The sequence below is a fragment of the Protopterus annectens genome, chromosome 5.part0 (assembly GCF_019279795.1).
Source record: "Protopterus annectens isolate FY-2018-M chromosome 5.part0, PAN1.0, whole genome shotgun sequence".
Lineage (NCBI taxonomy): Eukaryota > Metazoa > Chordata > Ceratodontiformes > Protopteridae > Protopterus > Protopterus annectens.
In genome coordinates, this window is record NC_056735.1 from 1068074822 (window position 1) to 1068102323 (window position 27502).

Here is a 27502-nt window from a genome sequence, read left to right on the forward strand (position 1 = left end):
AAAGAGGAATGTACATCTTTTAGTGTGTTATCCCAGTCTTCAAAAAGGTCATTCTTTTGAAGGAGAAATGCATGCATACATACCCTCCCACCACACACACACAGTTTGCAGGATTCAAACCCCTACCTAACTATGTTATGATACTTGAGAGAAGCACATTAGAGCAGCGCGTTATTCGCATTACTGAATAACTTCCCTTCTCCTGCTGTATTTATAGGGTGCTGACATCATCAGTCTTTCCAAAGAGGAATGTACATCTTTTAGTGTGTTATCCCAGTCTTCAAAAAGGTCATTCTTTTGAAGGAGAAATGCATGCATACATACAAACCCTCCCACCACACACACACAGTTTGCAGGATTCAAACCCCTACCTAACTATGTTATGATACTTGAGAGAAGCACATTAGAGCAGCGCGTTATTCGCATTACTGAATAACTTCCTTCTCCTGCTGTATTTATAGGGTGCTGACATCATCAGTCTTTCCAAAGAGGAATGTACATCTTTTAGTGTGTTATCCCAGTCTTCAAAAAGGTCATTCTTTTGAAGGAGAAATGCATGCATACATACCCTCCCACCACACACACACAGTTTGCAGGATTCAAACCCCTACCTAACTATGTTATGATACTTGAGAGAAGCACATTAGAGCAGCACGTTATTCGCATTACTGAATAACTTCCCTTCTCCTGCTGTATTTATAGGGTGCTGACATCATCAGTCTTTCCAAAGAGGAATGTACATCTTTTAGTGTGTTATCCCAGTCTTCAAAAAGGTCATTCTTTTGAAGGAGAAATGCATGCATACATACAAACCCTCCCACCACACACACACAGTTTGCAGGATTCAAACCCCTACCTAACTATGTTATGATACTTGAGAGAAGCACATTAGAGCAGCGCGTTATTCGCATTACTGAATAACTTCCCTTCTCCTGCTGTATTTATAGGGTGCTGACATCATCAGTCTTTCCAAAGAGGAATGTACATCTTTTAGTGTGTTATCCCAGTCTTCAAAAAGGTCATTCTTTTGAAGGAGAAATGCATGCATACATACCCTCCCACCACACACACACAGTTTGCAGGATTCAAACCCCTACCTAACTATGTTATGATACTTGAGAGAAGCACATTAGAGCAGCGTTATTCGCATTACTGAATAACTTCCCTTCTCCTGCTGTATTTATAGGGTGCTGACATCATCAGTCTTTCCAAAGAGGAATGTACATCTTTTAGTGTGTTATCCCAGTCTTCAAAAAGGTCATTCTTTTGAAGGAGAAATGCATGCATACATACCCTCCCACCACACACACACACAGTTTGCAGGATTCAAACCCCTACCTAACTATGTTATGATACTTGAGAGAAGCACATTAGAGCAGCGTTATTCGCATTACTGAATAACTTCCCTTCTCCTGCTGTATTTATAGGGTGCTGACATCATCAGTCTTTCCAAAGAGGAATGTACATCTTTTAGTGTGTTATCCCAGTCTTCAAAAAGGTCATTCTTTTGAAGGAGAAATGCATGCATACATACCCTCCCACCACACACACACAGTTTGCAGGATTCAAACCCCTACCTAACTATGTTATGATACTTGAGAGAAGCACATTAGAGCAGCGCGTTATTCGCTTTACTGAATAATTTCCCTTCTCCTGCTGTATTTATAGGGTGCTGACATCATCAGTCTTTCCAAAGAGGAATGTACATCTTTTAGTGTGTTATCCCAGTCTTCAAAAAGGTCATTCTTTTGAAGGAGAAATGCATGCATACATACAAACCCTCCCACCACACACACACACAGTTTGCAGGATTCAAACCCCTACCTAACTATGTTATGATACTTGAGAGAAGCACATTAGAGCAGCGTTATTCGCATTACTGAATAACTTCCCTTCTCCTGCTGTATTTATAGGGTGCTGACATCATCAGTCTTTCCAAAGAGGAATGTACATCTTTTAGTGTGTTATCCCAGTCTTCAAAAAGGTCATTCTTTTGAAGGAGAAATGCATGCATACATACAAACCCTCCCACCACACACACACACACAGTTTGCAGGATTCAAACCCCTACCTAACTATGTTATGATACTTGAGAGAAGCACATTAGAGCAGCGTTATTCGCATTACTGAATAACTTCCCTTCTCCTGCTGTATTTATAGGGTGCTGACATCATCAGTCTTTCCAAAGAGGAATGTACATCTTTTAGTGTGTTATCCCAGTCTTCAAAAAGGTCATTCTTTTGAAGGAGAAATGCATGCATACATACCCTCCCACCACACACACACAGTTTGCAGGATTCAAACCCCTACCTAACTATGTTATGATACTTGAGAGAAGCACATTAGAGCAGCGTTATTCGCATTACTGAATAACTTCCCTTCTCCTGCTGTATTTATAGGGTGCTGACATCATCAGTCTTTCCCAAGAGGAATGTACATCTTTTAGTGTGTTATCCCAGTCTTCAAAAAGGTCATTCTTTTGAAGGAGAAATGCATGCATACATACAAACCCTCCCACCACACACACACAGTTTGCAGGATTCAAACCCCTACCTAACTATGTTATGATACTTGAGAGAAGCACATTAGAGCAGCGTTATTCGCATTACTGAATAACTTCCCTTCTCCTGCTGTATTTATAGGGTGCTGACATCATCAGTCTTTCCAAAGAGGAATGTACATCTTTTAGTGTGTTATCCCAGTCTTCAAAAAGGTCATTCTTTTGAAGGAGAAATGCATGCATACATACAAACCCTCCCACCACACACACACAGTTTGCAGGATTCAAACCCCTACCTAACTATGTTATGATACTTGAGAGAAGCACATTAGAGCAGCGCGTTATTCGCATTACTGAATAACTTCCCTTCTCCTGCTGTATTTATAGGGTGCTGACATCATCAGTCTTTCCAAAGAGGAATGTACATCTTTTAGTGTGTTATCCCAGTCTTCAAAAAGGTCATTCTTTTGAAGGAGAAATGCATGCATACATACAAACCCTCCCACCACACACACACAGTTTGCAGGATTCAAACCCCTACCTAACTATGTTATGATACTTGAGAGAAGCACATTAGAGCAGCGTTATTCGCATTACTGAATAACTTCCCTTCTCCTGCTGTATTTATAGGGTGCTGACATCATCAGTCTTTCCAAAGAGGAATGTACATCTTTTAGTGTGTTATCCCAGTCTTCAAAAAGGTCATTCTTTTGAAGGAGAAATGCATGCATACATACAAACCCTCCCACCACACACACACAGTTTGCAGGATTCAAACCCCTACCTAACTATGTTATGATACTTGAGAGAAGCACATTAGAGCAGCGTTATTCGCATTACTGAATAACTTCCCTTCTCCTGCTGTATTTATAGGGTGCTGACATCATCAGTCTTTCCAAAGAGGAATGTACATCTTTTAGTGTGTTATCCCAGTCTTCAAAAAGGTCATTCTTTTGAAGGAGAAATGCATGCATACATACAAACCCTCCCACCACACACACACAGTTTGCAGGATTCAAACCCCTACCTAACTATGTTATGATACTTGAGAGAAGCACATTAGAGCAGCGTTATTCGCATTACTGAATAACTTCCCTTCTCCTGCTGTATTTATAGGGTGCTGACATCATCAGTCTTTCCAAAGAGGAATGTACATCTTTTAGTGTGTTATCCCAGTCTTCAAAAAGGTCATTCTTTTGAAGGAGAAATGCATGCATACATACCCTCCCACCACACACACACAGTTTGCAGGATTCAAACCCCTACCTAACTATGTTATGATACTTGAGAGAAGCACATTAGAGCAGCGGGTTATTCGCATTACTGAATAACTTCCCTTATCCTGCTGTATTTATAGGGTGCTGACATCATCAGTCTTTCCCAAGAGGAATGTACATCTTTTAGTGTGTTATCCCAGTCTTCAAAAAGGTCATTCTTTTGAAGGAGAAATGCATGCATACATACCCTCCCACCACACACACACAGTTTGCAGGATTCAAACCCCTACCTAACTATGTTATGATACTTGAGAGAAGCACATTAGAGCAGCGTTATTCGCATTACTGAATAACTTCCCTTCTCCTGCTGTATTTATAGGGTGCTGACATCATCAGTCTTTCCAAAGAGGAATGTACATCTTTTAGTGTGTTATCCCAGTCTTCAAAAAGGTCATTCTTTTGAAGGAGAAATGCATGCATACATACAAACCCTCCCACCACACACACACAGTTTGCAGGATTCAAACCCCTACCTAACTATGTTATGATACTTGAGAGAAGCACATTAGAGCAGCGTTATTCGCATTACTGAATAACTTCCCTTCTCCTGCTGTATTTATAGGGTGCTGACATCATCAGTCTTTCCAAAGAGGAATGTACATCTTTTAGTGTGTTATCCCAGTCTTCAAAAAGGTCATTCTTTTGAAGGAGAAATGCATGCATACATACCCTCCCACCACACACACACAGTTTGCAGGATTCAAACCCCTACCTAACTATGTTATGATACTTGAGAGAAGCACATTAGAGCAGCGCGTTATTCGCATTACTGAATAACTTCCCTTCTCCTGCTGTATTTATAGGGTGCTGACATCATCAGTCTTTCCCAAGAGGAATGTACATCTTTTAGTGTGTTATCCCAGTCTTCAAAAAGGTCATTCTTTTGAAGGAGAAATGCATGCATACATACCCTCCCACCACACACACACAGTTTGCAGGATTCAAACCCCTACCTAACTATGTTATGATACTTGAGAGAAGCACATTAGAGCAGCGTTATTCGCATTACTGAATAACTTCCCTTCTCCTGCTGTATTTATAGGGTGCTGACATCATCAGTCTTTCCAAAGAGGAATGTACATCTTTTAGTGTGTTATCCCAGTCTTCAAAAAGGTCATTCTTTTGAAGGAGAAATGCATGCATACATACAAACCCTCCCACCACACACACACAGTTTGCAGGATTCAAACCCCTACCTAACTATGTTATGATACTTGAGAGAAGCACATTAGAGCACTGCGTTATTCGCATTACTGAATAACTTCCCTTCTCCTGCTGTATTTATAGGGTGCTGACATCATCAGTCTTTCATAAGAGGAATGTACATCTTTTAGTGTGTTATCCCAGTCTTCAGAAAGGTCATTCTTTTGAAGGAGAAATGCATGCATACAAACCCTCCCACCACACACACACAGTTTGCAGGATTCAAACCCCTACCTAACTATGTTATGATACTTGAGAGAAGCACATTAGAGCAGCGTTATTCGCATTACTGAATAACTTCCCTTCTCCTGCTGTATTTATAGGGTGCTGACATCATCAGTCTTTCCAAAGAGGAATGTACATCTTTTAGTGTGTTATCCCAGTCTTCAAAAAGGTCATTCTTTTGAAGGAGAAATGCATGCATACATACCCTCCCACCACACACACACAGTTTGCAGGATTCAAACCCCTACCTAACTATGTTATGATACTTGAGAGAAGCACATTAGAGCAGCGTTATTCGCTTTACTGAATAATTTCCCTTCTCCTGCTGTATTTATAGGGTGCTGACATCATCAGTCTTTCCAAAGAGGAATGTACATCTTTTAGTGTGTTATCCCAGTCTTCAAAAAGGTCATTCTTTTGAAGGAGAAATGCATGCATACATACCCTCCCACCACACACACACACAGTTTGCAGGATTCAAACCCCTACCTAACTATGTTATGATACTTGAGAGAAGCACATTAGAGCAGCGTTATTCGCATTACTGAATAACTTCCCTTCTCCTGCTGTATTTATAGGGTGCTGACATCATCAGTCTTTCCAAAGAGGAATGTACATCTTTTAGTGTGTTATCCCAGTCTTCAAAAAGGTCATTCTTTTGAAGGAGAAATGCATGCATACATACAAACCCTCCCACCACACACACACAGTTTGCAGGATTCAAACCCCTACCTAACTATGTTATGATACTTGAGAGAAGCACATTAGAGCAGCGTTATTCGCATTACTGAATAACTTCCCTTCTCCTGCTGTATTTATAGGGTGCTGACATCATCAGTCTTTCCAAAGAGGAATGTACATCTTTTAGTGTGTTATCCCAGTCTTCAAAAAGGTCATTCTTTTGAAGGAGAAATGCATGCATACATACAAACCCTCCCACCACACACACACAGTTTGCAGGATTCAAACCCCTACCTAACTATGTTATGATACTTGAGAGAAGCACATTAGAGCAGCGCGTTATTCGCATTACTGAATAACTTCCCTTCTCCTGCTGTATTTATAGGGTGCTGACATCATCAGTCTTTCCAAAGAGGAATGTACATCTTTTAGTGTGTTATCCCAGTCTTCAAAAAGGTCATTCTTTTGAAGGAGAAATGCATGCATACATACAAACCCTCCCACCACACACACACAGTTTGCAGGATTCAAACCCCTACCTAACTATGTTATGATACTTGAGAGAAGCACATTAGAGCAGCGTTATTCGCATTACTGAATAACTTCCCTTCTCCTGCTGTATTTATAGGGTGCTGACATCATCAGTCTTTCCAAAGAGGAATGTACATCTTTTAGTGTGTTATCCCAGTCTTCAAAAAGGTCATTCTTTTGAAGGAGAAATGCATGCATACATACAAACCCTCCCACCACACACACACAGTTTGCAGGATTCAAACCCCTACCTAACTATGTTATGATACTTGAGAGAAGCACATTAGAGCAGCGCGTTATTCGCATTACTGAATAACTTCCCTTCTCCTGCTGTATTTATAGGGTGCTGACATCATCAGTCTTTCCAAAGAGGAATGTACATCTTTTAGTGTGTTATCCCAGTCTTCAAAAAGGTCATTCTTTTGAAGGAGAAATGCATGCATACATACAAACCCTCCCACCACACACACACAGTTTGCAGGATTCAAACCCCTACCTAACTATGTTATGATACTTGAGAGAAGCACATTAGAGCAGCGCGTTATTCGCATTACTGAATAACTTCCCTTCTCCTGCTGTATTTATAGGGTGCTGACATCATCAGTCTTTCCAAAGAGGAATGTACATCTTTTAGTGTGTTATCCCAGTCTTCAAAAAGGTCATTCTTTTGAAGGAGAAATGCATGCATACATACAAACCCTCCCACCACACACACACAGTTTGCAGGATTCAAACCCCTACCTAACTATGTTATGATACTTGAGAGAAGCACATTAGAGCAGCGCGTTATTCGCATTACTGAATAACTTCCCTTCTCCTGCTGTATTTATAGGGTGCTGACATCATCAGTCTTTCCAAAGAGGAATGTACATCTTTTAGTGTGTTATCCCAGTCTTCAAAAAGGTCATTCTTTTGAAGGAGAAATGCATGCATACATACAAACCCTCCCACCACACACACACACAGTTTGCAGGATTCAAACCCCTACCTAACTATGTTATGATACTTGAGAGAAGCACATTAGAGCAGCACGTTATTCGCATTACTGAATAACTTCCCTTCTCCTGCTGTATTTATAGGGTGCTGACATCATCAGTCTTTCCAAAGAGGAATGTACATCTTTTAGTGTGTTATCCCAGTCTTCAAAAAGGTCATTCTTTTGAAGGAGAAATGCATGCATACATACAAACCCTCCCACCACACACACACAGTTTGCAGGATTCAAACCCCTACCTAACTATGTTATGATACTTGAGAGAAGCACATTAGAGCAGCGTTATTCGCATTACTGAATAACTTCCCTTCTCCTGCTGTATTTATAGGGTGCTGACATCATCAGTCTTTCCAAAGAGGAATGTACATCTTTTAGTGTGTTATCCCAGTCTTCAAAAAGGTCATTCTTTTGAAGGAGAAATGCATGCATACATACCCTCCCACCACACACACACAGTTTGCAGGATTCAAACCCCTACCTAACTATGTTATGATACTTGAGAGAAGCACATTAGAGCAGCGCGTTATTCGCATTACTGAATAACTTCCCTTCTCCTGCTGTATTTATAGGGTGCTGACATCATCAGTCTTTCCAAAGAGGAATGTACATCTTTTAGTGTGTTATCCCAGTCTTCAAAAAGGTCATTCTTTTGAAGGAGAAATGCATGCATACATACAAACCCTCCCACCACACACACACAGTTTGCAGGATTCAAACCCCTACCTAACTATGTTATGATACTTGAGAGAAGCACATTAGAGCAGCGCGTTATTCGCATTACTGAATAACTTCCCTTCTCCTGCTGTATTTATAGGGTGCTGACATCATCAGTCTTTCCAAAGAGGAATGTACATCTTTTAGTGTGTTATCCCAGTCTTCAAAAAGGTCATTCTTTTGAAGGAGAAATGCATGCATACATACAAACCCTCCCACCACACACACACACAGTTTGCAGGATTCAAACCCCTACCTAACTATGTTATGATACTTGAGAGAAGCACATTAGAGCAGCGTGTTATTCGCATTACTGAATAACTTCCCTTCTCCTGCTGTATTTATAGGGTGCTGACATCATCAGTCTTTCCAAAGAGGAATGTACATCTTTTAGTGTGTTATCCCAGTCTTCAAAAAGGTCATTCTTTTGAAGGAGAAATGCATGCATACATACAAACCCTCCCACCACACACACACAGTTTGCAGGATTCAAACCCCTACCTAACTATGTTATGATACTTGAGAGAAGCACATTAGAGCAGCGCGTTATTCGCATTACTGAATAACTTCCCTTCTCCTGCTGTATTTATAGGGTGCTGACATCATCAGTCTTTCCAAAGAGGAATGTACATCTTTTAGTGTGTTATCCCAGTCTTCAAAAAGGTCATTCTTTTGAAGGAGAAATGCATGCATACATACAAACCCTCCCACCACACACACACAGTTTGCAGGATTCAAACCCCTACCTAACTATGTTATGATACTTGAGAGAAGCACATTAGAGCAGCGTTATTCGCATTACTGAATAACTTCCCTTCTCCTGCTGTATTTATAGGGTGCTGACATCATCAGTCTTTCCAAAGAGGAATGTACATCTTTTAGTGTGTTATCCCAGTCTTCAAAAGGTCATTCTTTTGAAGGAGAAATGCATGCATACATACCCTCCCACCACACACACACAGTTTGCAGGATTCAAACCCCTACCTAACTATGTTATGATACTTGAGAGAAGCACATTAGAGCAGCGCGTTATTCGCATTACTGAATAACTTCCCTTCTCCTGCTGTATTTATAGGGTGCTGACATCATCAGTCTTTCCAAAGAGGAATGTACATCTTTTAGTGTGTTATCCCAGTCTTCAAAAAGGTCATTCTTTTGAAGGAGAAATGCATGCATACATACCCTCCCACCACACACACACACACAGTTTGCAGGATTCAAACCCCTACCTAACTATGTTATGATACTTGAGAGAAGCACATTAGAGCAGCGTTATTCGCATTACTGAATAACTTCCCTTCTCCTGCTGTATTTATAGGGTGCTGACATCATCAGTCTTTCCAAAGAGGAATGTACATCTTTTAGTGTGTTATCCCAGTCTTCAAAAAGGTCATTCTTTTGAAGGAGAAATGCATGCATACATACCCTCCCACCACACACACACAGTTTGCAGGATTCAAACCCCTACCTAACTATGTTATGATACTTGAGAGAAGCACATTAGAGCAGAGTTATTCGCATTACTGAATAACTTCCCTTCTCCTGCTGTATTTATAGGGTGCAGACATCATCAGTATTTCCAAAGAGGAATGTACATCTTTTAGTGTGTTATCCCAGTCTTCAAAAAGGTCATTCTTTTGAAGGAGAAATGCATGCATACATACAAACCCTCCCACCACACACACACAGTTTGCAGGATTCAAACCCCTACCTAACTATGTTATGATACTTGAGAGAAGCACATTAGAGCACTGCGTTATTCGCATTACTGAATAACTTCCCTTCTCCTGCTGTATTTATAGGGTGCTGACATCATCAGTCTTTCATAAGAGGAATGCACATCTTTTAGTGTGTTATCCCAGTCTTCAAAAAGGTCATTCTTTTGAAGGAGAAATGCATGCATACATACCCTCCCACCACACACACACAGTTTGCAGGATTCAAACCCCTACCTAACTATGTTATGATACTTGAGAGAATCACATTAGAGCAGCGTTATTCGCATTACTGAATAACTTCCCTTCTCCTGCTGTATTTATAGGGTGCTGACATCATCAGTCTTTCCAAAGAGGAATGTACATCTTTTAGTGTGTTATCCCAGTCTTCAAAAAGGTCATTCTTTTGAAGGAGAAATGCATGCATACATACCCTCCCACCACACACACACAGTTTGCAGGATTCAAACCCCTACCTAACTATGTTATGATACTTGAGAGAAGCACATTAGAGCAGCGTTATTCGCTTTACTGAATAATTTCCCTTCTCCTGCTGTATTTATAGGGTGCTGACATCATCAGTCTTTCCAAAGAGGAATGTACATCTTTTAGTGTGTTATCCCAGTCTTCAAAAAGGTCATTGTTTTGAAGGAGAAATGCATGCATACATACAAACCCTCCCACCACACACTCACAGTTTGCAGGATTCAAACCCCTACCCACCTACCTAACTATGTTATGATACTTGAGAGAAGCACATTAGAGCAGCGTTATTCGCATTACTGAATAACTTCCCTTCTCCTGCTGTATTTATAGGGTGCTGACATCATCAGTCTTTCCAAAGAGGAATGTACATCTTTTAGTGTGTTATCCCAGTCTTCAAAAAGGTCATTCTTTTGAAGGAGAAATGCATGCATACATACCCTCCCACCACACACACACAGTTTGCAGGATTCAAACCCCTACCTAACTATGTTATGATACTTGAGAGAAGCACATTAGAGCAGCGTTATTCGCATTACTGAATAACTTCCCTTCTCCTGCTGTATTTATAGGGTGCTGACATCATCAGTCTTTCCAAAGAGGAATGTACATCTTTTAGTGTGTTATCCCAGTCTTCAAAAAGGTCATTCTTTTGAAGGAGAAATGCATGCATACATACAAACCCTCCCACCACACACACACAGTTTGCAGGATTCAAACCCCTACCTAACTATGTTATGATACTTGAGAGAAGCACATTAGAGCAGCGCGTTATTCGCATTACTGAATAACTTCCCTTCTCCTGCTGTATTTATAGGGTGCTGACATCATCAGTCTTTCCAAAGAGGAATGTACATCTTTTAGTGTGTTATCCCAGTCTTCAAAAAGGTCATTCTTTTGAAGGAGAAATGCATGCATACATACAAACCCTCCCACCACACACACACAGTTTGCAGGATTCAAACCCCTACCTAACTATGTTATGATACTTGAGAGAAGCACATTAGAGCAGCGCGTTATTCGCATTACTGAATAACTTCCCTTCTCCTGCTGTATTTATAGGGTGCTGACATCATCAGTCTTTCCAAAGAGGAATGTACATCTTTTAGTGTGTTATCCCAGTCTTCAAAAAGGTCATTCTTTTGAAGGAGAAATGCATGCATACATACAAACCCTCCCACCACACACACACAGTTTGCAGGATTCAAACCCCTACCTAACTATGTTATGATACTTGAGAGAAGCACATTAGAGCAGCGCGTTATTCGCATTACTGAATAACTTCCCTTCTCCTGCTGTATTTATAGGGTGCTGACATCATCAGTCTTTCCAAAGAGGAATGTACATCTTTTAGTGTGTTATCCCAGTCTTCAAAAAGGTCATTCTTTTGAAGGAGAAATGCATGCATACATACAAACCCTCCCACACACACACACAGTTTGCAGGATTCAAACCCCTACCTAACTATGTTATGATACTTGAGAGAATCACATTAGAGCAGCACGTTTTTTGCTTTACTGAATAATTTCCTTTCTCCTGCTGTATTTATAGGGTGCTGACATCATCAGTCTTTCCAAAGAGGAATGTACATCTTTTAGTGTGTTATCCCAGTCTTCAGAAAGGTCATTCTTTTGAAGGAGAAATGCATGCATACAAACCCTCCCACCACACACACACAGTTTGCAGGATTCAAACCCCTACCCCCTACCTATGTTATGATACTTGAGAGAAGCACATTAGACCAGCACGTTATTCGCATTACTGAATAACTTCCCTTCTCCTGCTGTATTTATAGGGTGCTGACATCATCAGTCTTTCCAAAGAGGAATGTACATCTTTTAGTGTGTTATCCCAGTCTTCAAAAAGGTCATTCTTTTGAAGGAGAAATGCATGCATACATACAAACCCTCCCACCACACACACAAAGTTTGCAGGATTCAAACCCCTACCTAACTATGTTATGATACTTGAGAGAAGCACATTAGAGCAGCGTTATTCGCATTACTGAATAACTTCCCTTCTCCTGCTGTATTTATAGGGTGCTGACATCATCAGTCTTTCCAAAGAGGAATGTACATCTTTTAGTGTGTTATCCCAGTCTTCAAAAAGGTCATTCTTTTGAAGGAGAAATGCATGCATACATACAAACCCTCCCACCACACACACACACAGTTTGCAGGATTCAAACCCCTACCTAACTATGTTATGATACTTGAGAGAAGCACATTAGAGCAGCGTGTTATTCGCATTACTGAATAACTTCCCTTCTCCTGCTGTATTTATAGGGTGCTGACATCATCAGTCTTTCCAAAGAGGAATGTACATCTTTTAGTGTGTTATCCCAGTCTTCAAAATGGTCATTCTTTTGAAGGAGAAATGCATGCATACATACCCTCCCACCACACACACACAGTTTGCAGGATTCAAACCCCTACCTAACTATGTTATGATACTTGAGAGAAGCACATTAGAGCAGCGCGTTATTCGCATTACTGAATAACTTCCCTTCTCCTGCTGTATTTATAGGGTGCTGACATCATCAGTCTTTCCCAAGAGGAATGTACATCTTTTAGTGTGTTATCCCAGTCTTCAAAAAGGTCATTCTTTTGAAGGAGAAATGCATGCATACATACCCTCCCACCACACACACACACAGTTTGCAGGATTCAAACCCCTACCTAACTATGTTATGATACTTGAGAGAAGCACATTAGAGCAGCACGTTATTCGCTTTACTGAATAATTTCCCTTCTCCTGCTGTATTTATAGGGTGCTGACATCATCAGTCTTTCCAAAGAGGAATGTACATCTTTTAGTGTGTTATCCCAGTCTTCAAAAAGGTCATTCTTTTGAAGGAGAAATGCATGCATACATACAAACCCTCCCACCACACACACACAGTTTGCAGGATTCAAACCCCTACCTAACTATGTTATGATACTTGAGAGAAGCACATTAGAGCAGCGCGTTATTCGCATTACTGAATAACTTCCCTTCTCCTGCTGTATTTATAGGGTGCTGACATCATCAGTCTTTCCAAAGAGGAATGTACATCTTTTAGTGTGTTATCCCAGTCTTCAAAAAGGTCATTCTTTTGAAGGAGAAATGCATGCATACATACAAACCCTCCCACCACACACACACAGTTTGCAGGATTCAAACCCCTACCTAACTATGTTATGATACTTGAGAGAAGCACATTAGAGCAGCGTTATTCGCATTACTGAATAACTTCCCTTCTCCTGCTGTATTTATAGGGTGCTGACATCATCAGTCTTTCCAAAGAGGAATGTACATCTTTTAGTGTGTTATCCCAGTCTTCAAAAAGGTCATTCTTTTGAAGGAGAAATGCATGCATACATACAAACCCTCCCACCACACACACACAGTTTGCAGGATTCAAACCCCTACCTAACTATGTTATGATACTTGAGAGAAGCACATTAGAGCAGCGTTATTCGCATTACTGAATAACTTTCCCTTCTCCTGCTGTATTTATAGGGTGCTGACATCATCAGTCTTTCCCAAGAGGAATGTACATCTTTTAGTGTGTTATCCCAGTCTTCAAAAAGGTCATTCTTTTGAAGGAGAAATGCATGCATACATACCCTCCCACCACACACACACACACAGTTTGCAGGATTCAAACCCCTACCTAACTATGTTATGATACTTGAGAGAAGCACATTAGAGCAGCGTTATTCGCATAACTGAATAACTTCCTTCTCCTGCTGTATTTATAGGGTGCTGACATCATCAGTCTTTCCAAAGAGGAATGTACATCTTTTAGTGTGTTATCCCAGTCTTCAAAAAGGTCATTCTTTTGAAGGAGAAATGCATGCATACATACCCTCCCACCACACACACACAGTTTGCAGGATTCAAACCCCTACCTAACTATGTTATGATACTTGAGAGAAGCACATTAGAGCAGCGTTATTCGCATTACTGAATAACTTCCCTTCTCCTGCTGTATTTATAGGGTGCTGACATCATCAGTCTTTCCAAAGAGGAATGTACATCTTTTAGTGTGTTATCCCAGTCTTCAAAAAGGTCATTCTTTTGAAGGAGAAATGCATGCATACATACAAACCCTCCCACCACACACACACAGTTTGCAGGATTCAAACCCCTACCTAACTATGTTATGATACTTGAGAGAAGCACATTAGAGCAGCGCGTTATTCGCATTACTGAATAACTTCCCTTCTCCTGCTGTATTTATAGGGTGCTGACATCATCAGTCTTTCCAAAGAGGAATGTACATCTTTTAGTGTGTTATCCCAGTCTTCAAAAAGGTCATTCTTTTGAAGGAGAAATGCATGCATACATACCCTCCCACCACACACACACAGTTTGCAGGATTCAAACCCCTACCTAACTATGTTATGATACTTGAGAGAAGCACATTAGAGCAGCGCGTTATTCGCATTACTGAAAAACTTCCCTTCTCCTGCTGTATTTATAGGGTGCTGACATCATCAGTCTTTCCAAAGAGGAATGTACATCTTTTAGTGTGTTATCCCAGTGTTCAAAATGGTCATTCTTTTGAAGGAGAAATGCATGCATACATACAAACCCTCCCACCACACACACACAGTTTGAATGATTCAAACGCCTACCTAACTATGTTATGATACTTGAGAGAAGCACATTAGAGTAGCGCGTTATTCGCATAACTGAATAACTTCCTTCTCCTGCTGTATTTATAGGGTGCTGACATCATCAGTCTTTCCAAAGAGGAATGTACATCTTTTAGTGTGTTATCCCAGTCTTCAAAATGGTCATTCTTTTGAAGGAGAAATGCATACATACAAACCCTCCCACCACACACACACAGTTTGCAGGATTCAAACCCCTACCTAACTATGTTATGATACTTGAGAGAAGCACATTAGAGCAGCGCGTTATTCGCATTACTGAATAACTTCCCTTCTCCTGCTGTATTTATAGGGTGCTGACATCATCAGTCTTTCCCAAGAGGAATGTACATCTTTTAGTGTGTTATCCCAGTCTTCAAAAAGGTCATTCTTTTGAAGGAGAAATGCATGCATACATACCCTCCCACCACACACACACAGTTTGCAGGATTCAAACCCCTACCTAACTATGTTATGATACTTGAGAGAAGCACATTAGAGCAGCGTTATTCGCATTACTGAATAACTTCCCTTCTCCTGCTGTATTTATAGGGTGCTGACATCATCAGTCTTTCCAAAGAGGAATGTACATCTTTTAGTGTGTTATCCCAGTCTTCAAAAAGGTCATTCTTTTGAAGGAGAAATGCATGCATACATACAAACCCTCCCACCACACACACACAGTTTGCAGGATTCAAACCCCTACCTAACTATGTTATGATACTTGAGAGAAGCACATTAGAGCAGCACGTTATTCGCATTACTGAATAACTTCCCTTCTCCTGCTGTATTTATAGGGTGCTGACATCATCAGTCTTTCCCAAGAGGAATGTACATCTTTTAGTGTGTTATCCCAGTCTTCAAAAAGGTCATTCTTTTGAAGGAGAAATGCATGCATACATACCCTCCCACCACACACACACAGTTTGCAGGATTCAAACCCCTACCTAACTATGTTATGATACTTGAGAGAAGCACATTAGAGCAGCGTTATTCGCATTACTGAATAACTTCCCTTCTCCTGCTGTATTTATAGGGTGCTGACATCATCAGTCTTTCCAAAGAGGAATGTACATCTTTTAGTGTGTTATCCCAGTCTTCAAAAAGGTCATTCTTTTGAAGGAGAAATGCATGCATACATACAAACCCTCCCACCACACACACACAGTTTGCAGGATTCAAACCCCTACCTAACTATGTTATGATACTTGAGAGAAGCACATTAGAGCAGCGCGTTATTCGCTTTACTGAATAATTTCCCTTCTCCTGCTGTATTTATAGGGTGCTGACATCATCAGTCTTTCCAAAGAGGAATGTACATCTTTTAGTGTGTTATCCCAGTCTTCAGAAAGGTCATTCTTTTGAAGGAGAAATGCATGCATACATACCCTCCCACCACACACACACAGTTTGCAGGATTCAAACCCCTACCTAACTATGTTATGATACTTGAGAGAAGCACATTAGAGCAGCGCGTTATTCGCATTACTGAATAACTTCCCTTCTCCTGCTGTATTTATAGGGTGCTGACATCATCAGTCTTTCCAAAGAGGAATGTACATCTTTTAGTGTGTTATCCCAGTCTTCAAAAAGGTCATTCTTTTGAAGGAGAAATGCATGCATACATACAAACCCTCCCACCACACACACACAGTTTGCAGGATTCAAACCCCTACCTAACTATGTTATGATACTTGAGAGAAGCACATTAGAGCAGCGTGTTATTCGCATTACTGAATAACTTCCCTTCTCCTGCTGTATTTATAGGGTGCTGACATCATCAGTCTTTCCAAAGAGGAATGTACATCTTTTAGTGTGTTATCCCAGTCTTCAGAAAGGTCATTCTTTTGAAGGAGAAATGCATGCATACAAACCCTCCCACCACACACACACAGTTTGCAGGATTCAAACCCCTACCTAACTATGTTATGATACTTGAGAGAAGCACATTAGAGCAGCGTTATTCGCATTACTGAATAACTTCCCTTCTCCTGCTGTATTTATAGGGTGCTGACATCATCAGTCTTTCCAAAGAGGAATGTACATCTTTTAGTGTGTTATCCCAGTCTTCAAAAAGGTCATTCTTTTGAAGGAGAAATGCATGCATACATACCCTCCCACCACACACACACAGTTTGCAGGATTCAAACCCCTACCTAACTATGTTATGATACTTGAGAGAAGCACATTAGAGCAGCGCAGTTATTCGCATTACTGAATAACTTCCCTTCTCCTGCTGTATTTATAGGGTGCTGACATCATCAGTCTTTCCCAAGAGGAATGTACATCTTTTAGTGTGTTATCCCAGTCTTCAAAAAGGTCATTCTTTTGAAGGAGAAATGCATGCATACATACCCTCCCACCACACACACACACAGTTTGCAGGATTCAAACCCCTACCTAACTATGTTATGATACTTGAGAGAAGCACATTAGAGCAGCGCTTTATTCGCTTTACTGAATAATTTTTCCCCTGCTGTTTTTATAGGGTGCTGACATCATCAGTCTTTCCAAAGAGGAATGTACATCTTTTAGTGTGTTGTCCCAGTCTTCAAAAGGTCATTCTTTTGAAGGAGAAATGCATGCATACATACCCTCCCACCACACACACACAGTTTGCAGGATTCAAACCCCTACCTAACTATGTTATGATACTTGAGAGAAGCACATTAGAGCAGCGTTATTCGCATTACTGAATAACTTCCCTTCTCCTGCTGTATTTATAGGGTGCTGACATCATCAGTCTTTCCAAAGAGGAATGTACATCTTTTAGTGTGTTATCCCAGTCTTCAAAAAGGTCATTCTTTTGAAGGAGAAATGCATGCATACATACAAACCCTCCCACCACACACACACAGTTTGCAGGATTCAAACCCCTACCTAACTATGTTTTGATACTTAAGAGAAGCACATTAGAGCAGACCGTTATTCGCATTACTGAATAACTTTCCTTCTCCTGCTGTATTTATAGGGTGCTGACATCATCAGTCTTTCCAAAGAGGAATGTACATCTTTTAGTGTGTTATCCCAGTCTTCAAAAAGGTCATTCTTTTGAAGGAGAAATGCATGCATACATACCCTCCCACCACACACACACAGTTTGCAGGATTCAAACCCCTACCTAACTATGTTATGATACTTGAGAGAAGCACATTAGAGCAGCGCGTTATTCGCATTACTGAATAACTTCCCTTCTCCTGCTGTATTTATAGGGTGCTGACATCATCAGTCTTTCCAAAGAGGAATGTACATCTTTTAGTGTGTTATCCCAGTCTTCAAAAAGGCCATTCCTTTCGAAGAGAATTGCATACATACACACCCCAGATTCATTACCCAGAGGCTTCCCTCACTCTGGAATTGAATCCCAATTAAAGTTAGACATAGCCTCTCGCCAACCCACTTCCAGCAAAATCCAGCTGCATGGATGGGAAATTGCAAATTCACCCCTGGGATCTCCACTGTGTCCCTGCTTGACAGAGGCACAGCAAACTAGCCTTAAAGGGTGTCTTCTGTGACCTACTTTACAGAGGCACAGTAGGCTACTCTACTGGGGAGGTGGACGCCAAATACACTCTGGCTAGGCTTATCAATTCCCTAGGGCAGACAGCCTAGTATCGACTTCTGCACCTATGTTTATGTTCGGGATAAACAATATTTGTTGCTGATATTGTTTGCAGGTCTTTATTGCCGTAGCTTTCCCAGTTTCTATGAACAACTTGTGTATCTGCGGAACATGTTTCATCATGACAGGGTTCCAGTATATTAATATATGTGTCTGTTGTCACTTAACTGTGTGCACACGGTGGATTGCTGGATTGTGGGAGTTTCCTGGCTTAACACATACAACTGTCAGATATGTGTGGCTGAGTGTTATACTCAGACATGGCCAGAGTGTGTGAGCATGCCCAGTTCAGGTTTTCCATGTTTTTTTGCCTGACATATGTGACATATGTCTCATTTATACAAGTGTGTGAGCATGCCCAGTGTAACTTTTCCATATGTTGTGATCTGAAGTCCACTACATTTGTGGTTGTGTGTGAACATGACCAATATTGACATTTATACTGTGTGTGTTGGAAGTCATGTTGTGTTCTTACTGCCAGACTCATTTGTGTCATAACTCAACAGGGATTATGCTGTGCCTGCAGGGTTTCCATGGGATAGTTTGCAAAACTTGTCAACATTCTTTCATACTGGCTGAATGCTGTAAAACTGTCATGGTGTAGTGGTTCAGTGCTTTCCCTATGGTGCACAGTATCCTGGGTTTGAGTCCCATTCCTGTTTTAAATATTCATACTGAGCAGACCAGACTGGTTAAGGACCAGTTGGACAAATATGAGCATGTTGCATTTTGTTCAGCTATGGCCTACTTAAACCAGGCTTGTCCAACATTGCTGTGTATTCACCAACTTGGGTGGACATTGCCAAACATCACTCCACATTGACCACAGTTGTACTAGTTGGTGTGTGTGATTCTGTTCATAGGTTCATAGGTTCATACTAGGCTATCTGCCCTAGGGAATTTATAATCCTAGCCAGAGTGTGTTTGCCTTTCATCACACATTTTACCTGGAGTTTGCCATGACATTTTTCAAGGTTAGTATACATTGCCTCTGTCTAACAGTGACATAGAAGTGATACCCAGGGTAAACCTACAATCACCCTTCCACTCATCAAGATTCCTCTTGAAGTGAGTCAATGAGGGACTCTGGCTTACCTGGAGTGGGAGTTTACTCAGGAGTGGAGGGAGCCTCTGGGTTATGAATCTGTCACTCCAGCATGTCCTATTTATTTCAGTCCTGAGGTTCAGGTCTCTTGAGCGTGTAGCTTGATGGGATTCGGATTTACCGAGGTGCAGCATGTCCATTGATTCCAGGTTGGACATGGCTTTATACATCAGGCACAAATTGCCTCTGGGCAGGTGGTATGCCACTGAGTGGAGCTGCAGTTTCTTTAACTGGGCAGCAAATGGCATCTGTTTGAGCCCTTTGATCCTCCTGGTGAGGTACTTTTGGGGTCTTTCCAGTTGCTGAAGGTGTCTGATAAGGTACATCCTGCAAGGGGCATTGTATTCAATTATGGGCCTGATGAGGGATGAGTCAAGAGGCACAATGACCTCCCCTGATCTAGATGTGAATACCTTCATGATTAGGTGGGCTATATGAAATGTTTTTCTAACCACTTTGGCCACGTGGTTGTCGAATGAGAGATTGCTATCAACTTCGGTCCCCAGGTCCCTTATCACTTCTAAAGTACTTAATGGGTTACCACATATGTGGTAATTTGTGGGCACTTAGGTTTTGCCAAATGGGATGACTATACACTTTTTTGCGTTTAGCTTGAGGACATGGCTCTGGCACCAGTTGTCTGTTTCTATGAGGCCCTTTTGTAGGATGCTTGTGTCAGCTGGAGGGTCGATTATGGCACCCAGTTTGCAGTCATCTGCAAACTTGTTCAGCCACAGTCCTTCTGTGTTGGCCTGTACCTCCGAGAAATATATACCAAACAAGGGAGGTCCCAGGACTGAGCCTTGTGGGATGCCACTTGTAGCTGGTTTGGAGTCTGACATGGCTCCAGCATTTCTGACCATGTGGGCTCTGTCCTTGAGCCAGTTTGCAACCCATCTAGTGACATAGGGGTTTATATTGAAGCTGGTGAGCTTATCTATAATGACCAAGTGGGGCATTGTATGGAAGGCTTGTGCGAGGTCCAGGTAGGCTGTGTGGACCACCTTCCCCTCGTCAATGGCCTTGGTGACTGTTTCAAATGACTCAACCAGGTTGAAGAGGCAGGATATGCCCTTAACAAAGCCATACTGGGTAGGATCCAGTGTCTGTAGGTCCCCAATATCTTTATTTCTGAGGTCCATGAGGATCCTTTCCATAGCTTTGCAGACCAAGCTAGTTAGGCTTCTGAGGCAATAGTTTGCAGTATCCATTGAGGCACCACCTTTGTGGAGAGGGACCACTGTTGCTGTACACTGCTCTTTGGGTACATATCCTGTGGTAAGGCTGAGATTGAACAGTGGTTTTATGTTTGTGTTCAATTCTTCTTGGGGTTCATGTTGGACACAGCCCAGGACACCGTCTGGTCCCATTGATGCTGTGTGTTTTGCTTTGGAGAGACTGGCTGTTACCTGAGCATCTGAGATGTCAGGGGGCCAGCACTCTGCTGGTATAGATATTTGCCCTTTTGGTGGGGAGGGAGGGGGAAGTTTGCACTGAACCTGTCAGATCGGATGTTGGCAATGTCTGTGGGTTTGGTGTATTGTTTGTCATTTTGGACTAATTCTGAGCATATCTGGGAATTCCCACCCAGGTTCCTACCATAACTAAAGAAAGCCTTGTGATTATCCTTAGTATCCTGTACAATTTTTATCTCAAAGCGGCCTTAGACGATTTTATGTGTGGCCGTAGTTTTTTAATAATACTGATCAGAGATGCCTTCCCTTTTTGGGATTTTGCTCTATCATATAGTAGCTTCCTCCTTGTATTGTATGGTTTGTTTATAGCTGGGGTCCACCAGACAGGATGGCTGCCTTTGGAGGATTGGGTCTTGGTTTTATTTGGGATTGCATGATCCATGCATTCCTGAAGGTGTTCATAGAATGTGTTTATAAAGGGTTCTGAGGTCTGGGCCGTATTTTCCACAGGCACAAGGGCTGTGAAGGATTCCACCTCGGTTTTGAGGAGTGTGAAATTTGCTTTAGAGAAAAGTTTTTCACTGTGGCCTTCTGGGCATGGGCTGGGGTCGGCATGTGCATATCCAGTGAGATTACTCTATGGTCTGATCTTACCAGTGAGGGATACACTTCTGGTCTTGGGCATAGTTGAAGTCGCCCAATATAATGGTGTTTGGGGAGACCTTCATATTTTCATGTGTTCTCCAGTCGACCAAGTGTGGTTCCTGAGTTTAGGAGGGTGGTCTGTAGCAGGCTATGAACGGAAAGGCGGTTTTACCCACTGTTAGTTGCACATGGATATTCTCTGATTCTTCATGCTGTGCCACCAACCTGGGGGTGTGGGTATCTTTGACAAATATTGATACTCACCCTCCTTTTGTAGTTTGTTCCATGTTTTGGGGCTGTAAAGCATGGTATGAGGTGTAACCTGTTAGTACTAGGGTGCTCTTGGGAGCCTTGAACCAGGTTTCTGTTACTGCGCAGATATCAACATTCTCCATGCTGAGGAGAGTTTGGAGTGCATGCATCTTGCAGTTTAGACTTCTGTCGTTGAGTAGCATTACTTCTAGTTTCTTATCCCTTGTGATACCTATGGAGGAAAGGCCAGGGGTGACAGGTGAAAGCCGTCCCTAGCGAAGCATCATGTCTTGTCAAGCATGTCATCCCAGGCTGACAGGCATTGGATCCCCTTTGACTGACACCAATACATAAGCCAATTGTTGTAATTGATCATCTTGTCTTCATATTGTGGCATCATGCTTGGTGAGCGTAGGATGATACTCAAGGTCATCAAGTTTGCATATAATACATGGTGGTAAATTCTGTTTATCACTACTTTACATTGCTTAACACATGGCAATCATGCCTCAGGTGGTGCTGCAGTGCTGCCTATGTCGGATGCACATACTACACTCCCTGTACATGTTTGAAAGCAGGTTGTGTCAACTTAGGCATCCCTTTCAGTATATGTGGGATTCAGAGAGAGGTATCATTTCCAGGGTTCCTACTGAGCCAGTGTATGTGCTATGCTTTGCCTCTTTGCCAAGGCCAAGGCATACTGGGCACGCCTCCTTCTGCCTACTGGGGCAGGCTCAGGTTGTTCCTCCTCCAAGTCACACTCTGCCTGTGATGGCCTTGGCAATGCTGGGGGGGTTGTTTCGCCCAGACCTATGCTGGTCCTGCTGCAGCTGTTTTCGCAGAATCATATTATGTAGCATAGCACATACCATGACAATTTGGGTACATGTAGTTGGTGAGTATTGTAAGGCTCCACCATATGTGTCCAGGCACCGGAACCATGACTTGAGCAGCCCAAACACACTCTCAATTACATTTCGTGTTTGTGTGTGTGCCTCATTATGGCATTCCTGTTCAGGTGTGTGTGCGTTTCTGATGGGTGTCATCAGCCACGGCTCCAGTGCATGGCCAGCATCCCCCACTAGGTAACCATGTGGGATGTCCCCATTAGCAAATGTCTGGTACAGCTGCGTCAGATGCTAGATATGGGAATCATGGTAGCTTCCAGGGCAGCCAGCACACACATTCATTATTATGCCCTGGGCATCACACACAACCTGGCAGTTGATGGAGGGGAAGCCCTTGCGGTTAATGTAGGCCCTACCCCGCTCACCGGCTGGTGCTTTGATGTGTATATGCATGCAGTCTATTGCACCCAGTACCTCAGGGTATTCTGCTATTTGCTGGAAGAGATGCATATTGCTGGCCAATACCTCATTGGAATTGGGGAAATATACATGATCACCGATGTCCTGACATGGCATACAGGAACTGGTGCAGTACCCTGGATGCTGATGCCTGTGATATCCCCATCATATCACCAGTTGGTCTCTGGAAGATACCTGTTGCTAGTATACTTAGGCCAACACATACCTTGGTTTCCACTGGGATGGGTTCCCCTCTGTTGGTTCTGTGTGTGAGGAGTGGCCTGCACAGCTCAACAATTTGCTGCAGGAGGTCTCTGTCCACTCTATAGCGCTCCACTATCTCCAGCTCATGTAACCCCTGGTAGGTGACCCTGGGCCTGTACACTCTTCTCCGTCTCCTCACTGTGGGTTGTCCGGCAGCATTTGCATTGTCACCACCCTCAGCATGTTGCATATGTCGCCTTATAACAGCAATGGCAGCCCCTAGCATTTTTTGTCTCAATGAAGCTTTTTCAGTTTTCACTTCTAGTAGCTTACTCCAGTGTTGCAGTGTCTCTTGAGAGAAACACACTGCACTGTTGTTTGCAGAGTTTTAAGTGCTGGGCTGGGCTAGTGTTCTGCCTGTGTAATTGCCTGATTCTGATTGTTTTCACCTGCTAGCTCTGCTAGTACTCCCTGGTAGCTTCCTACTATTTGTTGTGCTTCCTTTTTCCTTTCTGTTTTCTTGGGGGCAGCACTGCGCACACAAGTGCAAACACGCGTACACCAGCTCACACGCGTGCACACATGCTTAGACGGACTATATCTTGCTTATTCAGGTGAAAATGTGCGCACACCAGTGCATACGTGCTTACAGGTCTTTAAACAGCCCTATACATGCTTACTCCGGGTTAAACGTGCGCACTCACGCTTCCACGCACACACTCTGTCTTACTCGGGTTTACGGGCGCGCACACATGCGCATACCCGCTCAGCAAGAAACTTTGTTTGTTATCCACAGTATACACCTTCCATTTCTTGCCTTTCCCTGGCCTACCTGTTGACACACCTCTTTTCATGATGTCTAACTGACAGCTAACACATGACACTCTGCTCCAATGAGATTCACTATTTTCATACATACTCCCCTTGTGATGTCACCTATCTCCTACTCTGTTACTCCCCATATCCTACTCCTACACTCCACTGACTGTGCTCATTTGCTATGTAAAAGTGTGATTCGCTATCCTAACACTCATTTACATAGGATTGCCTACTAATGCTTGGTTACATGTCTTAGACTGGGCTTCTCCCCTTAGCAACCCCTACTCGGTGGCCATGGTGTCTTCAGCCTGCTATTCCCTTACATTGTAATTTAACAATTTTCATAAATTCCACGTTTGTGGGTTTTAATTTTTATTTTTCTGTTTTTTGTGGCACAGCCCATTTGCGCGGTGCTGCGCTACGCATAAACATCGGAAATCACCGGGAAAAAAAAAAGTATTTTTATTTTAATTTTGCATCTGGGAACATTTCCAATGGCTGTATATTTGGCCATTGGCATGCTTCCTCAACCATATGCAACCTTTATTTGGAGCTGACAAGGCTCCATTGTGCTATTTGCAGAACGGTACTCAGTTGTCAACTGAGTACATTTCTGCAACTAACACGGCTCCTACTCGGACAGGTTTGTGCTTCCTGGATCACAAATTTACCTCATTTGCATGCCTTTCGGCTGCAAGTGAGGTAATTTGCATATCCCAGCCCTATCCGTGTAAGAGATGTTTTAGGAGCTCTCTTACACGCCCCTACAGGCTGTTCCTGGATTGCTCGTCGGACATGATGGCTGCATGGAGTCTTACTCTACTCTTAGACTCCGTGCAAGCCATCGTGAATCTGGCCCATTGTGTCTCCCAAAAGTGTACCACTAAGTTTGCATAGGAATTAGCGCAAGGGGTGCACATAGCGACACCCCATTGCTGCAAATAAATTTGTTCTTCATACATTGATACATTGTTTTAAAGAATCAGCTCAAGCAAAGTACATATCAAAATAACCTCATTCTTGTCAAACATACTATGCATACTTAAAAGTGCTTTTATGACTTCCATACCATACTTATTCAGTATGGAAGTAAATAAACTTTGTACATCCATGGTCACCATCAGTATATCCACTGTATCAGCATTCTCTCCATATTTATTCATATCATCAATAAACTGTGTAGTATCCTTTAAGATGGTGGAAATCTCTCTCACTAAGGGCCCCAGTTTACCTTCCACATAAATGGAAAGATGTTCCGTGCACCATCCCCCTCCATCCACTATGGGTCTCATTGGGGGGGGGGTTCTGCATCGACTTCTAAATCTTAGGCAACCCTTTGATGCAGGGAATTAATGGATATTCCACATGTAAAAAAGAATATAAAGTATCATCAATTTGTCTACACATAAGTAGATCATAAAGCATATCATTTACATTACTTACAATTTTACAATATTCAGTGTTATTTAACCTTGCATATGTGCTTAGATCACTCAATAAACAGTGCATAGCTGCATCATAATCCCCTCTGTTCATTAACACTATCACCCCTCCTTGTTTTTTGAAGATGGTTCAGATCAATCCAATGTAAATGGTAAAGTGTATAGGAGGAAGAGTTCTTTCACTCTCCTACCACCGGTTCATGTTGAAGCTTTCATTAGACCCTGTCTGATGGATATATATGACACCTTATATCACAAACATGGGGTGAATTTTATAATTTAGATGTAGCTCAGAGGCAAGCACTTTATTTGCTGAGGAACAATCTTGCATTGTCTGTCAGACCAGCTGACAAAGGAGGGGCGATAGTCCTAATGAACAGAGGGGATTATGATGCAGCTATGCACTGTTTTTTGAATGAGGTGGCTTGTTAACATGGCAATTTTACAGCAAGCCATGCATCCTGCCCATCAAATGATTAATGGTGGATATCTGCATGACATGGCTGTGAGGCCTACTGCAGTGGACTGGTCACCTTTGCACAATGTATGTCCACCTGCCACATGTCCCAGGCATGTTATTCTGTACAGTTATGTACCCAAAACACATGTCTGTGCTCCCCACATCATGTCACACAGCAACCAGTATGCCATCTGGCTGTTTGATAGGCATTGTACACTTGCAAGGCCAATGTAATGTCAGCAAAGTTGAGCAAGTCCTCTGTGCATCCACATCTTCACTGTAAGGAATGCCTACAAACACTGTATATCAGACTGTCAACCCCAAGGGTGTGACAGTATGACCCTAACTTTGCAGGACCTGCTGTTGAGATGTGGAAAGTGTCCCCACCCCTCTAATCCTATGACACACAATCACAATGTGTGACATATATGACTGCATTTCAAACCTTGCTTCCATGGTATCTTCAACAGCAGTCATTGCATATGTCAATGAGCATTTTGCCAAAACTCACAACTCACACCTTGCACCACCTACACCCACATCACACACACCTGCATGTGTGCAGCTTCTTTCCAGACACATTCCAAAACAGCAGACACCTCAGAAAATCCTGCCTCTGAACAGCACAGTACACATAATGCTGCATGCACCAATCTGTCACCAGTCAAACACCTGAGGCAAAACACAAAAGCACACCTTTTAGTCATAGGTGATGACATCATGAGACACATTGATGTCTGTGTCAACAGGCTACATATGGGAAAGATAACAGTTAGCTGTCTGTGGGATGGCACAACACACCATACCACACATTGCTGCAAATCAGGGAATATCAGTTAACATAATGCAGACATGATAGTTCCTGCAGGTGTGTACGACTAGGAATATACATCACAGGACTGTATGCAGACACATGAATGAGCTTATCCAGTTTGTGTCCCTCACAGGTATGTGCATACCTTTCAGATGCAGTTGACCCTCACCTAGGAAGATGGCTCCATACACATGGCAATTGATGGAAGCCAATAATTGCCTTAGCGTGTAGTGTCATTGTAAGGGGATCTACTACATGTCTGCTTGGGATGCCTTACTTAACAGGCATCAATGCTTCACCAGTGATGGTCTTCATCTCTCACCCCTGAGATTTGGAGTACTGGCCAAGGCTCCTGATACTCCCACAATGCATCCTTTATGAAATGTCTGGAGGAACAATTTTGCAATGAGAACATCATCTTTATACAGCATGATGGTTATGCTGCTACACATTG